General features: G+C 37.1%; 1 non-coding gene across 1 annotated transcript; it reads right to left on the bottom strand.

The window, feature by feature from the left end:
* Nucleotides 1-303: 303 nt before the first annotated feature.
* On the bottom strand, nucleotides 304-410 carry LOC141676114 (small nucleolar RNA R71). Its single transcript, XR_012556721.1, has one exon. It is a non-coding gene; the product is annotated as a small nucleolar RNA R71 (small nucleolar RNA).
* Nucleotides 411-16,202: the final 15,792 nt, after the last annotated feature.

A 16,202-nucleotide genomic window follows, 5' to 3' on the forward strand; every position in this document is an offset into this window, starting at 1 on the left:
AGCCATCGCGGATAAAACTTTTGAAATCAAGGCTAGCACGATTCATATGGTGCAGAACTCGGTCCAGTTTGGGGTTCTCCGACTAAAGATTCCAATATGCATATTACAGATTTCATTGAGATCTGCGACACTTTCAAATTTAATAATGTTTCTGAAGATGCTATTAAGTTGAGGCTTTTCCCATTCTCTCTGAGGGATAAAGCCAAGTGCTGGTTGCATTCTCTACCACCAGGCTCTATCACCAAGTGGGATGATCTTGCTCAGAAGTTTCTCACTAAATTATTTCTTATGGCGAAGATAGCTGCAATCAGGAATGCTCTTACTCAATTTGCGCAACAATCGGGAGAATCTTTGTGTGAAGCTTGGGATCGTTATAAGGAGATGCTTAGAAAGTGTCCTCATCATGGGATGCCTGATTGGATGATCATTTATAATGGTTTGGGTGTGACTTCTAGATCCATGCTTGATGCAGCATCAGGTGGAGCCTTATGGGCTAAGTGCTACGATGAAGCTTATGATTTGATTGAACTGATGGCTGCTAATGAATACCAAAACCATTCTCAGAGACTAACTCAAGGCAAGGTAGCAGGAATTCTAGAGGGTAGATGCAGCTACTGCTATAGCTTCTCAGATTAAGGTATTGACGATGAAGGTGGATTATTTGGCTAATTTTGGAGTTCATCAGATCACTAGTATATGTGAGCTTTGTGTTGGTGCGCATGAGACGGAGCAGTGTGCTATTTCTAGTGAATCAGCTCAGTTCATTAGCAACTTTCAGAGGTCACATCAACCAGTTCCAGCCACCTATCATCCCAACAACCGCAATAATCCTAACCAAGTTAAGGCAATTACATTGAGGTCTAGGAAGGTTGCAAGTCAAGAAAAAGCTCAAGTTCAAGAATCTGAAGATGTGGCTGAGGAAAAAGTACAGAAGGAAGCATAAGTGGAACCAAGGAAGAAAACTGTGAAACACACTCCTCTTGAGGGTAATACAGGGGAGAAATGGATCTATCCTCCATCTCCTTTTCCTAAGAGGCTGCAGAAGCAGAAGTTGGATAAGCAGTTTGCGAAGTTTCTGGAGGTGTTAAAGAAACTTCATATCAACATACCTTTCGCTGAAGCTCTTGAACAGATGCCTAGCTATGAAAAGTTTATGAAGGGTATTCTCTATCGAAAAGTGAAGCTCGATGACTTAGAGACCGTTGCTCTCACGGAGGAATGCAGTATTGTGCTGCAACAGAAGTTGCCTTCAAAGCTTAAAGATCCTAGAAGCTTCATTATTTCTTGTACTATCGGAAACTTGTCGTTCGATAAGTGTTTATATGATCTGGGAGCTAGCATCAATCTGATGCCTTTGTATGTCTTCAAGAAGTTGGATTTACCTGATCCAAAGCCTACTTATATGTCCTTGCAGTTGGCCGATCGCTTTATTACATATCCACCAGGCATTGTGGAGGATGTCTTGGCCAAGGTGGACAAACTTATCTTTCTGCTGATTTTGTAATTCTTGATTTCGAGGAGGATAAGAAGATTCCCATAATCTTGGGAAGACCGTTCCTGGCTACTAGCCGAACCTTGATTGATATGCAAAAGGGAGAGCTCAATATGCGAGTGTTGGATCAGGATGTAACTTTTAATGTTTTAATGCCATGAAATTCCCTACTGATAATGAGGAGTGCTTAAAAGTGGAGTTGGTCGATTCTTTGGTTACTTCAGAACTTGATCAAATGCTAAGGTTTCATGCCGTAGAGAAGGCCTTGTTGGGGAATTCAGATAGTGAAGATGATGAAGGTGATGAGCAATTGCAGTATTTGAATGCTTCTCCTTGGAAACAAAGGCTGGATATGCCTTTTGAATCTCTTGGAATGTCAGAACTGAAAAATGCTGAGGGGTGTCTCAAGCCTTCTATTGAGGAAGCTCCTAAACTCGAGCTTAAACCATTGCCTGAACACTTAAGGTATGCCTTTTTAGGTGATTCATCTACTTTGCCTGTTATTATTGCTTCTAACCTTTCAAGTAGTGATGAAGAAAAGCTCTTGAGAATTCTGAGAGAATTCAAATCGGTAATTAGATGGACTTTAGCAAATATCAAGGGAATCGGCCCTTCTTATTGTATGTATAAAATTCTGCTAGAGGAAGGAAGCAAGCAAACTGTTGAGCAACAAAGGAGGTTAAATCTGATAATGAAAGAAGTTGTGAAGAAGGAAATTCTTAAGTGGCTAGATGCAGGGATCATCTATCCTATTTCTGATAGTTCTTGGGTGAGTCCAATTCAGTGTATGTCGAAGAAAGGGGGTATCACTGTGGTCGCTAATGAGAAGAATGAGTTCATTCCTACTCGAACAGTCGCTGGGTGGAGAGTTTACATGGATTACAGGAAGCTGAACAAGGCCACGAGGAAAGATCACTTTCCTCTTCCTTTTATTGATTAGATGTTTGACAGGTTGGCTGGGTATGAGTACTACTGTCTTCTGGATGCATATTCGGGCTATAATCAGATTTGCATCGCTCCAGAGGATTGGTAAAAGACTACCTTCACTTATCTGTTTGGTACTTTTGCCTTCAGAAGAGTTTCTTTTAGGTTGTGTGGTGCACCTGCCACATTTCAGAGATACATGATGGCTATCTTCTCTGACATAATTGGTCAGAATGTGGAGGTGTTCATGGATGATTTTTCTATGTTCGAGGATTCTTTCGATGAGTGCTTGCAGAATCTTGAGATCTTAAAGAAAAGTTTAATCACGCACCTGTCATAAATGCACCTGATTGGAATGAGCCTTTTGAGATGATGTGCGATGCAAGTGACTATGAAGTTGGGGCAGCTCTTGGGCAGAGGAAGAACAACATATTTCATTTGGTCTACTATGCTAATAAGACCCTAAATGGCGCTCAACTGAACTATACTACTACTGAGAAAGAACTCTTAGCCATTGTCTCTTATTTACTTGGGACGAAGGTGACAGTTTTCACTGATCATGTTGTGATTCGCTATCTCATCTCGAAGAAGGACTCGAAGCCTAGATTGATTTGATGGGTTCTTTTACTTCAGGAGTTTGAATTAGAGATCAAGGATAGGAAATGTACTGAGAATGAAGTCACTGATCATCTCTCTCGGTTAGAAGATCTGAGTACGACTTCACAGGATAAGACATTGATAAATGAGTCTTTTCCCGATGAGCAATTGTTTGGGGTACAAGATGAAGAACCGTGGTTCGTAGACATTATGAACTACCTTGTGAGCAATATTATGCCTCGAGATTTGTCTTCTGCTCAAAGGAAGAAGTTTCTTTATGAAGTAAAGTGGTAAATATGGGATGAGCCATTTTTTTTAGGCAAGGAGCTGACCAAATCATCAGGAGATGTATTCCGTAAAGTGAGACGGAGGGTATCTTGCGAGATTGTCATTCTACTATTTATAGAGGCCACTATGGTGGAGAGAAGACATCGGCTCGTATCCTTCAAGCAGGATTCTTCTGGCCTATATTGTTTAAGGATATGCATCAGTTTGTTTTGAAGTGTGATCACTGCCAGCATGTTGGTAATATGTCCAAGAGGGATGAGATGCCTCTTAATGTGCTTCTCGAGGTTGAGGTATTCGATGTTTGGGGAATTTACTTCATGGGGCCATTTGTCTCATCTTTCAATAATTAGTATATCTTGTTGGCGGTTGATTATGTGTCAAATGGGTTGAAGTCAAGTCTTTTCCGACGAATGATACAAAGGTAGTGCTTAATTTTCTTCATAAGCAGATATTCACAAGATTTGGGAGTCCAAGAGTCATAATTAGTGACGAGGGATCGCATTTCTACAATCTCAAGTACACTGCTATGATGCAACGATATAATGCAAATCATCCCAATGCTACAGCCTACCATCCTCAGACTAATGGCCAAGCTGAGGTATCTAATAGAGACATCAAGCGTATTCTAGAGAAAGTTGTATGTCCATCAAGGAAGGATTGGTCTTTGAAGCTAGATGAAGCTGTGTGGGCGTATCGAACAACATACAAGACTCCACTAGGCATGTCTCCATTTCAGTTAGTTTATGGTAAGGGATGTCATTTGCATATGGAGCTCGAGCACAAGTCGAATTGGGCTTTGAAGAAATTGAACCTTGATAAGGATGCAGCTGGTAAGAAAAGGATGCTTCAATTAAATGAACTCGATAAGTTTCAGCTTCAAGCGTATGAGACCAATAAAATGTATAAGGAGAAAGTCAAGAGGTGGCACGATAGGGGTCTAGTACTCAAACCATTTGTGTCGGGGAAAGAAGTTCTTTTGTTCAACTCTCATCTCTGTCTTTTTCCTGGGAAATTGAAGTCGAGATGGTCAGGGTCATTTGTTATCAAAACTGTGTTTCCACATGGAGCGGTGGAGATTTTTGAGAATCATCCAGGCCAAGCGTTTAAGGTGAATGGACAGCGGTTGAAGCATTACTATGGAGATACGGCAAACCGGGAGGTGGTTAGTGCCGTTTTATTGTCCACTTGATCTCGTAAATTCTACGTCAAGCTGGCGACATAAACCAAGCATTTCTTGGGAGGTAACCCAAGCTTGTTATACATTAGTAGATAGAGGAAGAAGAAAACACAAACAAATCAGAAAAATGAAAAAAATGAAAAAAAATCAGTGTCAACTATAGTAGCATGGCGCGCCCACGCTGAGAAGCGAGGTGGCCACACTGAAAGTCCAGTAGCTGCGCGTGCCCGAGCTGGTATACGGGGTAGCCGCGCTGTTTTTCCAGAAGCACGGCACGCCCACGCTGCTAGGCGGGGCGACCGCGCTGGCTCCCTGTACCTAAAAAACAGAAAAAACGAAAAATTCAAACACAAAATAAACCCCAACCAAATTTTACTCCCTCCACTTCCATATTTCCCTCTCCAAATCAATTCCATTACCCCCATTACTCCCATTATTCCCATAATCAAATCCCACTTCTTTTCCAAAACTAATTCCTAATTCCTTATATATACACATACTTATACACAATCTTCTCCATCACTTCTCAATTCTTAAACCTAAATCTCTCTTGTACACTTCTCGTTTCTCAAACTTATTCGAATTCAATGGCACCCAAGAGACAAAGAACTCAAGTTGGCAGCAGCACTACCGATTCTTAAAGTATTGGAGGTATGAGACCTAGGTTTTCTACTCTGGAGGCTGAAGTAGAGTATAAGAGGTTGTTGTCAAAACCGATAGCCAAGGAGAGAGGATTTCTACCATCGGAGAGGGATGGTAAGTTGCGTGAGATTATTCTGGAGATGAGTTGGGTCGCTTTTTACGAGGAACCCGCTGTTGTGCCCATGAGTATGGTTCGCGAGTTTTACACGAATAGGAAGGCGGATAAGAATGGTTTTACTGTGGTGAGGGGGTTGACGGTAGATTACAGTGCTGAGGCTATTCGTCGGGTGATAAATAAGCCCGAGAGACAGCGGGTCAGGATGATTGGGTGACGAAGACCAGCGAGGATTTTAACTTGGACTTGATTGTTGCAATGTTGTGTGTTCCTGAGACTCATTGGAAGTTCAAGAATGGCACGAATGAGTATGCCACTTTCCCTGCCTCATGCATGAACAAGTATGCCCGTGCATGGAACTCTTTTATTTGTGCTAACATTATGCCTTCATCACATGTGCATGATGTTACGGTGGACCGTGCAAAGCTGTTGTGGGGTATTCTGTCGGATGATTATGTGGACTTGGGGTCTATGATTTATCAGGGTATATTGAGGTTTCTGCAAAGGAGCATTACGGGTTTTATTTTATATGCATCAATTGTGACGAAGCTGTGTATGGCCGTTAGAGTTCATTGGTCCACACACGAGCAACTACAGTTGCCTAGTACACCGATTGATAGTTCAATGATAGCTGTGATGCAGGAGTGGTACGGGGGAAAGGATGATGAGAAGGGGCTCGGTTACTCCTATGACCACTTTCCAGGTGGTCGTCCAGCTGATCAGACATATGCTGGTGGTTCAACTCAGGCTAGTAGAGTTGTATGGAGATATTAGAGGGGTGAGCCTAGTTCATCATAACAACAGCAGCAGCAGGATGATGAGGGCGATGCTGGTTTGGGTTCAGCGCAGTATAGGTGCTTGATGAGGAGGATGGATGTGATGCATGACATCCATAGCAGGTTTGCACAGGACCTTACACTGGCGTTGGGGACTGCATTCAGAGCCACATGAGTTGATATCCAGTGGCAAGTTTTCAGTGAGGAGTCTGTGTACCCGCCTCCTGACACTCCTGATACTCCACCCGTTGAAGGTGATGATCCTGATTCCAAGTAGGTATGCATGATCCCTTACTATTACCTTCACTGAGGATAATGAATATTTTAAGTTTGGGGGTGCTAGTTAAGGAATATATGTCATGGTTTGTCGTTTGTCAAGGTTTAATCACTTGTTTATATTTAGAAATTAGGATATTCTCTTAATGGCAATATAACATGGATATTTAAAAATTGGAGAAAAATATTGGATTGTATTGCTAGTTATGTGGCTAGTTGTCAAATGGCTAGTAGCCGGCTCATTTTATATGAGTAGTCTAGGGTTGTGCGAGATGGAGCGAAACGCACTCGCTCAGAAATTGAAAAAAAAAGAGAAAAGAAAATAAAAAAATAAGTGTTGATGCATAATTGATCACGAGTGGGCTCTTTAATACTCAAGTTATTAAGTTCTTAGGGTACTTTGTGCCTAGTGACCTAAGGCTTTTATAGTCTGGGATCCACTAACCTAACGCTCGCTACATGGATATTATTGCATAAGTCTTTTGTGGACCTCACTCATTGCACGGTCAAATAAGCATATTTGTGTTATGAATAAAAGCATGAATCCCTGTATAACTTCGATAAAAAAATTGAATTGTTGTCAGTCATTTTGAGTCTATCGTTTATTCTATTTATAACCTTGTGATTGCCTTTATGAGTAGTGAGTCATGATTATTGGTCTAGTTGCGATAGTATATCTGTTAAGAAATTGCACACACGCACGTTTTTGGCTTGTAAGTTGATTTGTAGGTTTTTATTGATCTTTGTGCGAATAACTATATTTGTTGGGATGTTGCTCATCAGTTGGTTTAGTTATTCTGAGGGGATCGTTGCATTCATGTAGTTGCATCCATGCATTTTTATTTTGTTCTTTGAGTCTGTTTATGCTTGAGGACAAGCATTGATTCAAGTTTGGGGGTATGTTAAGTGGCATTTATTTCCACTTATAATGCTTCATAAAGCTTCGAATTGGTGTTTTGTACTCAAGTTATTTGTGTTTTTGATGTGTTTTGTAGTGTTTTTGCATTTCAGGCATAGTTGGAGGAAGGATGAGGTTTAGGATTGTTTTGGTGCTAAATTGGTGTTAGGAAGGTGCCTTGGATGTTCGTGTGTTGATCGCCATCGGAAACCAGCAAATAAAACAAAGTAATTCATTTTTTCCAGAAGGTGAGCGTGCCCGCGCTGTGATAGCGCGCGCCCGCGCTAGGAGAGCGCGCCCGCGCCAGGTCTATTTTTCAGAATTTTGTTTTTACTTGGATTTTAAGAGTTTGAAGCCCAGGATTATTCTACAACTATATAATGACTCTCTAAAGACGTATTTAATAACAGAGACTAAGGAGAAGACAACGAGAGACCTAGGAACACAAATACAACCAAGGCGAAGAGGATCTAGTTTATTCTTGTGATTCTTTGTTTAAGTTGTATTCTTGGATGCTAGTTTTCTTGTTTGTTGAACCTATTACCCTTGTTTAACGTACTTGGTTTATTACTCAGTTTTATAAAGACTTAGTTTATTATACCATGCTTTCATCAGAACCCACGGTGATGATGAGTTCGGTTATGAACTAATCGTTATCGTGGGGTTCTAGCGGATTTACTTATGGATTTCAATAGTTAATTTGTTTCGATATCTTAGTGTGTGGTGATTACATGATATCCTAGTATTGGTTGTGCTTATTCGTCTTATGAGTGTCGCGAACTTGTAAAGTAGCATGTTAATCTCTATTGAAGCGAAAGTGAATATAGGGGTTTAGAACTTGTCATGCTAGCATAAGTTCATGTATTTGATATACATGATTCGTAGGTAATTTTAACCATCTTACTTGCCCTATATAATCATGAAAGATAACTTGCACATTAAACCGTTATTTGTCAAATTCTATAGACATATAGGGTCTCAATATAATTGGTGTTTATTCAGATTTTATCTCTTTTGTGGATGTCTGGTAGTAGGGTATTCGTGCAACGAAAGTTGGCATTTACTAGTTTCGTGTTATCTGATTAGTTATCATCACCATTGCATGCTAAGGTTAAGAACAAAAGGTTGTTGAATGAAGTAGTAATGAAGTTAGAATCCCATGTTTGTGTCATATAAGTAATACAACCTAAATTTTCTTAGTTAATGTTATTTAGTATAATCTCTTAGTTAATCGTAGTTATAAACAATCTCAACTTGTTATCATCTTAGTATTCAATAATAACCATACCATTGTTGCATAAGTACATTCATTGAAATTAACCTAAACCAGTCTTTGTGGGAACGAACTAGAAAGAATTCTATATTACTTGCGAACGCGTATACTTACGTGAATATTAGCGCATGTTTTCGTCCTAATAATTATAAATGAGGATTGTTAAAGAAACAAAAGATATTAAGAAGAGCTTAGGAAACCCCTAATGATAAGGTCACTGATATGATCCCTCGAACTATTAATGAGAACGAGAGTTAAATGAATCGTAAAACAAATAAACAGTCAAGGAACAAGCTTGTACAAGAAGCAAGAGAGATAAATCAAGTTAATTAGAAATAAGTGACATCATCACACCATAAGGAGAAGACATATGGCTTGTAGATTATGTAAGCAAGGTGATTCAAGCAAATCAAGTAGATATTTGTTCAAGAATGAATCTCGTTTAAGTATTTTAAACACTTAATCACCAAGGTTAATTAACAATCAAGTGAGTTAGTTCATTTCCCAAGGAATACAAAAAAGCATTTCATTTTCTCTCCCTCATTTCCATGCTTCAACTTTTGGCCTCTTTCTTAAGTTTTAGGAAGTCCAAGCTCCACATCTTTCTAATTTCCAAGGTAATTATCTTAGCTTTTCCTTGATTAGTTACATGCTTCCTAAAAATCTTAGCTTCAAATTCCATTCCTATCTTTTTCAATAATTCATCCAAGAAGATGATGAATAGTGTTTTCAAGAAAATAATTTTGATTTTTTGATTTTAATGGAAAGATCAAGGTTGTTTAGGAGTAGATCAAGGCTCCCATAGACATTTCAAGGCTCTTGCATTATTTAAAACCTCTAAGGAAGGTATAAACCTTCAATCCCTTAGTATTAAGTTGATTAGTTTGAATTATTATGATGATTGGATCATGGGTTAAGTGTAGTAGTTGTTTAAGCATGTTTAGATCTTTGTTGTTAAGTATTTTGTTGATTATTGGAGTTAGCAGTGATACTTGTTATTCTTGATGATTCTTGGCTTATGTTGTGTACTTGATGATTACATAAATAAAACATCTAAGTAGATTTTACTTAGTGAAATTATGTAGCACTCGAAGGATAAGAATTATAGTCCCGACGGATAACTCATTATAGTCCCGATGGATGATTAACTTATTATCCATCGAGTGAGTAGCTTATGTAATAATAAGTTTGTAGCACAGTTATGTATGCACCTTTGCATAGAATCTGTAGTAGCATATAAGTCATGTTGACTTTAACTAGATATGCAGAATAGGTTGATTAATTGTACATAAATGATGTCTTGTAATTCTGCATAAGTGAAATAGAGTCAAGTGCCAAAATAGCTACCGACGGATGATTAACAAAGCCATCGACGGATGATTAAATGACTATCAACGGATGTTTAATATAGCAGTCGACGGATGATCAATTAAATCATCAACGGATGTTTTGAAAGTCGACAGATGATCATATGAAGAATTCAAATAGCAGTTGAACAGTGAAAGCTGACACATAGCCGTCGAGATGTATACAAACACACTGTGGAAGCCCATTAACTGGGTAATAGAGGACGAAAAGCAGCAAAGCTTAAGACTGATAGTTTTTATATTTGTTTAGTCTTTTTGACTTTGTAATCTTGGTATTATATAAACCAAGAGAGTAGAAAATAGAATAATAACTGAGATAGCTGAGAAACACAAAAACAGAGAAATCTTTGTAAGCAGAATTATTAGCATTTCCTGTATTCTCAGTAGTTCAATTTGTAAGCAGCTGTGAGCATTCCTGCACACAGAGTCCTCTCGATATATTATATATATCTCTGGTGGAATTGTTTAAATCCACCAGAAAGTTTTTAAAGACTCTTGTTTTTAATTACTTATGTTTTGATTCAATTAAGTTTACATTCCGCATTGTGCTAATCAAAACAAATATATCTATAATCGAGTTGAACATTTTTATTTCTAGAAAAAGGTTCAAGAATTCCATTCAACCCCCATTCTGTAATTCTTGCTATATTGTTAAGGGACTAACAGCTTGATTTGACATAGATTCATGGTAAAATGTTGGTGGTTGAATGATCTTGTATTGTTGAAGTATTGTGGTTGAATGGTGGTTGAATGGTGGTGGAATGGTGTTGCAATTTTGGAAATCGTTATATTATAGCTGTCATAATGCCCGATTTTCCTTAACTTTTTTGTGCATAATTTTTGGACCCGAACACCCAGTTCTAAGAACTAACCACTTCCATGCTTAGATAGTTTATGATTTAATATTTGTTTTGATATGTGGTTCGCTTTGATCCGATTTACGGTTTAGGAGAAATGATCGTTTTAAGTAATGGCATTTTGTTTAGGAGAAATGATTGTTTAAAGTAACGGCGTTTCGTGAATGAACCCCTACCCTCGAGTAACTTTGAGACCATATTTAAGACCCCTGAAAGACTTATCGGAATACGAAATATTTATGTGAAGTTTATTAGGTAGTTAGTAAAGTCCTCGCGAAGGATTCGCCTTAAAATGTTTAACAGTCAATTTTATAAAAATGGTGGAGCCAAGGGTACTCGAGCGACTAATGTAAATCCTTAAGCGTAGAAGCGAGTGTTAGGGTATGCATGAGTAAAGTTTAGTTTCTTAAGCGATTGACGATTAATTCCGGCTTATGTTGTTGTTCATAGGTTACCAGACCCACTTTAAACTTAAGTCTACCCTATAACACTCAGGCAAGTTTTCTACCCATATTACTGTTATTGTGATGTTATATATATATGCGTTATCTTAAGATAATTGCATGAGTATTGTTAGCAAAATCTTTAATTAATGAAAAGTGTTATGAATGGAATTAAAGACCGTGATGACCCGAATCCATGACCCCAGATTTGGGGGTGTTACATGTATTATCAGCGTGTGCAAGTAAATAGATATCCTCTGCATCTTAACTACAAATAAACACATGATATTTATCACAGAGACAGAGGAAATGAGATCAGAGAGACATGTAAAGTTCCACGTAATTACTAACAATAATGCATTAAAAATAAAGTTTTCTCAGTGTAATACAAGTGCTTTCTAGTTTCTAATATCAAGAAGATTTTTAGGTTATTGCAACCACTTTTCTTTGATCCAGTGCATGGTTCCGTTTTATCCCTGATGCATATAGAATGCATAAATAAAAGCAGCAATGTGAAGCAACTATTTCTCCGATCCAGGGTAATCTAGATATGGCATCAATAAGATCAAACTTACAAACATTAGCAAAAATCAATATTAACCAATTTCTGCCATCGAATGTTTAGGTACAACTTACACGCAGAATATAATGGCTCAGAAGTGCATGAAGAAGAAAAGTCATATCCTGATATTAACATGTATGCACCTAATGAATAGCTCGAATATCACATTTCTTTGTTGCAAATACGTGTTACTCAAGGTCTAGACTAGTGGATGACATTTTACTTTATTTCTTCTTGGAACGATATTATTAGAAGGATTTTCAAAGTTCTGTATGGAACTTGTTATGAAATGTCAAAGCCCGTGCTTATTTTATCATTTAAATTGTTCATTTTTCCTTTTTTTACATGTATTAATCTTTGATCGGTGCTCTTTCCTGTAATATAAACTTTATAATTTACATCATTGTTATGTATTAATTTTCATCACGTCAGAACATGACTAGTGTGACGACTGAGAATTTTGCGACGTAATTAAGTCAATAAAGTGTGAATTATGTGAAGTGATTATAATTGTGTGATTAAGTGTTGATTAATTGTCTTTTCTATATATTAGAGTCTAGGAGCACAAATAAAAGTGTTCCAATTTAAAGAGTCAGCTTAGGAGTTAAGCTGTGTTGTCGGGCCATCAGGTAGAACGGACCCCGTCCTAAAAAGGGGTTAAGATATTTAAAATGTGAAGTATGTGTTTTTATGTGAAATGAAATGTTTAAGTAAAGTATTTCGTCCTAGTGACGTGTCGGTCGATATCGAGAAGCGTAATCGAAACGCTGAGCGTCGGGCCGTCGGGTAGAACGTGACCCGGAACGCGTAAAAAGGAATAATATTAAAGAAGTATAAATTTCTATGATCATACATGAGTAGAGATGTGTTCTTATGTGTGCTTACTTGTCTGTATGCATGATTACGTGAACTGTTGACATTTTTATGGATTTAAGGGAATTATTTGATTTAAATAAAGGTTTATTTAACCTTCGCGCATTTTTATAAAATTATCTGAGTAAGATAAAAGCATGGGATTTGTTATGTTATCTTCATAATAGTCCTAGAGACTTTTTAAAAATGATGAACGGATTTATTTGGTGGTCATTGAATTTTAAATTAATTTTTATGTGATAAAATGTTATTATTAAAGCAAACTTGCGAAAATTATATAAAATCAATCGTACGCTCAAAATCTTATTATGAGTAATGGTTGGAAATCTAATTTCGAGATCTACGTTTTAAAATTGTCAATCGCTATAATTTTCAACTTTCGGAGAGAGATATATTTATTTCACCAATATTCTGTGGGAGTAAAAAGAGAAAGGAAAATCAATTTAAAAAGGGATTTAGAGAAGTAATAAATTGCTCTTGTCCTTATTATTTATAAACTCATCCTCCCCCCTTCCTTTTCTTTTTTCCCCGGTGCACATCATTCTCTCTTTTCTCTCTTTCTTTCTCACTTTCTCTCTCGGCTACTCTCTCTCTCTCGACCCTCTTTTCTCTCTTGGTATACTACTTGTTCCTTTGATAAATCTCACCAATTCTTCTCAAAATCTCTTGATAAACAGATATAAGTAGGTATTAGAGTGTGCATGTGTGTATACATTTGCATGCAAGCTCGATGTGTGTGTGTGTGTGTGTGCTTGATGCATGTGTACGTATGTATATATGATCCAATATGTGCTTAAGGAGGTGATTTTATGATTGAAAAATGATTTTCAAAGCTAAATGAGTCTTGCATGTGCCTTGTGTGTGCATAAATCGGAGGTTTCAAGGTTGGAAACCCTGAAATGGGGCACCACCGAGAAACCACCGCCACCAGTGATGAACTCCGGTGAACCGGTGGTGAGTTATGATGGTAAAACTGAACTCTAATTCCACAAAACTTGATTTTTGGTGTTTTGATGCTTGGTTTGTTTGAATTTCAAAAAGGGTTTTGATTTCTAAAAGTTAAGTTGATAATTGCTTATTAGGAATGAGTTGTTGAAGTTTAAGTCTATGAATTATGATTTGATTTGAATGATTAGATAAATTTAAAGCTAAATTAGACCATGCATTTGTTTATTTGATGGAAAAGTCGCATAGGGCTTTGGTTTATCAAAAAGGGATTGATTATAGTTGATAAAAATGATTGTTTGATGGTTGTTTGAAAATGATAAGTTAAATAGAGTGTTTAATGGAATTAGGGATGAGAAATTCGAATATAAATATGAGATTATAGGTTGCCTTGGTTCGAATTTTTATTGATAAAGGAAGAAGAATTAAATTGGTGTGTTGTTCTCGCTTGGATTCATTAGAATTTAGGATTAAACCATGGAAAGATGCTTGCATGCTATGTATGAGATCAAAAATTGAATGCACGTTGGTTGTTCTTGAAAATCCAAATGATATGGTTATTTTTATGGGAGTATTAAGTTGGATTAAATGAATGTTTGATTGATTATATGTTATATGGATTTGGTATGAAAATTTACTTGATTTTGGGTGATGTTTGTAGAACGGCCGAATGGTTTATAGTAGTTAAAAGGGTCAAATTCTAATTTAAGTGTTTGAATTGATCATGAAGATTAGTTAAGGATTATATGTAAGATTTTGATTGATTTGCTATATTTGGTTCGAATTAAAGTATAAAAGAAAGTGGATGATTTATTTGTGTTAACTATGGTTGTCGTGTTGGTTTAAAGATGACTTTAGGGTCGTTATTGTAAGTTTTGTCGTTTGTTTATTCGTATAAGAATTTCATGTATAAAGAGTTATGTGTACTAATATAAAGTATGATTTGACTTCGAGTTGAGATAAGGATGTTTATAAGTCGATTGTCGAGTATATAAAGGTGTAAAGGTTAAGAGTAAAGTATATGACGTGTGATATGCTATGTGCTTATATGTATAAGTTGTACTCGTATATTCGAGTCAAGGGTATAATCGAGCTATCATATTAAGTAATCGATCCGAGAACGAGAGTTGAGAAATTGATTAAGATTTTGCTTTTATTGTAGATTCGGAGCGTGAGGGTATTCAGGCTAGGAAAGGAAAGGGTATACTAGATGGCAGTAGTTCAACCTTCAGGAAAGCGAATTCAGGCAAGTAACTCTCATTACTTGTGAGAATAGTTATAGAGAGGTTATTGTTCATACCATGTAGAGTATGGAACTGTTAATAATTTGAGATACCCTGTTTTTGATCTTGATAAACCGTTATTGATAAGCTTACTGATTCAACCCTTTGGTAACCTGTCCTTTCTGTTCAAGTTATTTGTTAAGCCATGAATTATATTGAACCCTATAATTACCTTTACGAACCCTTTTTAATGATACCTTATTTCTTAATCACCCTATTGATCCTTGAAACAGATATTGATCCTTCTGATTTAAGTACCTTGTTATCCCTGATTCAGAATCCTTAGAGTTGTTCTTTGCTTGTCTTTGAATCACTTCCTTAACTTTGTTTTCTTGAAATTTGGCTTAAAAATGAGTTTTGACTCGAAAGAGTCTGAATGATTTCATATTCTTGGTAATGATAAAATGAATTTTGAAAAACCTACTTTTTCCAACTCAAGGTTTTCCAAACGAATTCCTGATGGATTGGATTGGGACGTAAGAGGCTAGTGGGACTAGTCCAGTCATGGTAAGAGGCTAGCGGGGCTAGTCCAATTTAAGGCTGAAATTATGTTGATTGGTACCTTAAAGACCGGATGGAGGTCGGTACGGGCTGATCATCCGTATTATAATGAAATGGAAGGATAAAGTGATACAATCAAGGGTTCTATATTGATTATTTAAAATGGAACTGAAAGATCCTGTTCAGTAATTGATTCTAGAAAAATAAAAATGGTTTATATCGCTTTGAAAAGAGTTGATTGTGATATTGTGAAGCTTAAAGCTCGTGAACCCTGATCTTAATCTGTTGATCATATAATTTGTTTCATATAGTGAAATACTGTTGCTTTCCTTTCTGAAAGATCTATTCTGATCCTTTAATGATTTGTGATGAATATCAGCTTTCACCCTGCTTTGAGCCTTGTTCCTTGAAAGCCCCACATTTTTCCTTCATAAACCTTCCTTAACCCAAAAGATGGAAATCTGCCACCTAGAACAAATAAAGTAGAATGCCCTGAGATTGGTAAAGTATATTGTGGATTTCATATCGTAGAACTGCTTTATAGTTACTTGCTGAGTTTTATACTCATATGTTTTATTTCAATCTAACCATGGCAGTTAAGCAAGAAGATGGCCAGGCTTAGGCGCATTGCTCGTAAGAGCGTACCTGGTGGTCCCTATCGTGTTGAAGGCTTCCGGTTGCCAGAGCAGGTAGTGGTATTTTTGAGTGAGCAAGCGCTTAGCCAGAGAATTGTAAAGATACAATGGGTTATCTGTCGGTTCCAAGCCGGAATCGATTATGTTTATTTAATATTATTTTGGGGTTGTAAGTAATCTTGTCTCATACTTTATCCTATTTGATCCTGTTAATAGTTAATCGGGGTTTATGCTTATTTAATTATTAGATTAAAGGTGTGTGGGTCCTCATTATCTAA

The sequence above is a fragment of the Apium graveolens genome, chromosome 7 (genome assembly GCF_009905375.1).
Source record: "Apium graveolens cultivar Ventura chromosome 7, ASM990537v1, whole genome shotgun sequence".
Classification (NCBI taxonomy): domain Eukaryota; kingdom Viridiplantae; phylum Streptophyta; class Magnoliopsida; order Apiales; family Apiaceae; genus Apium; species Apium graveolens.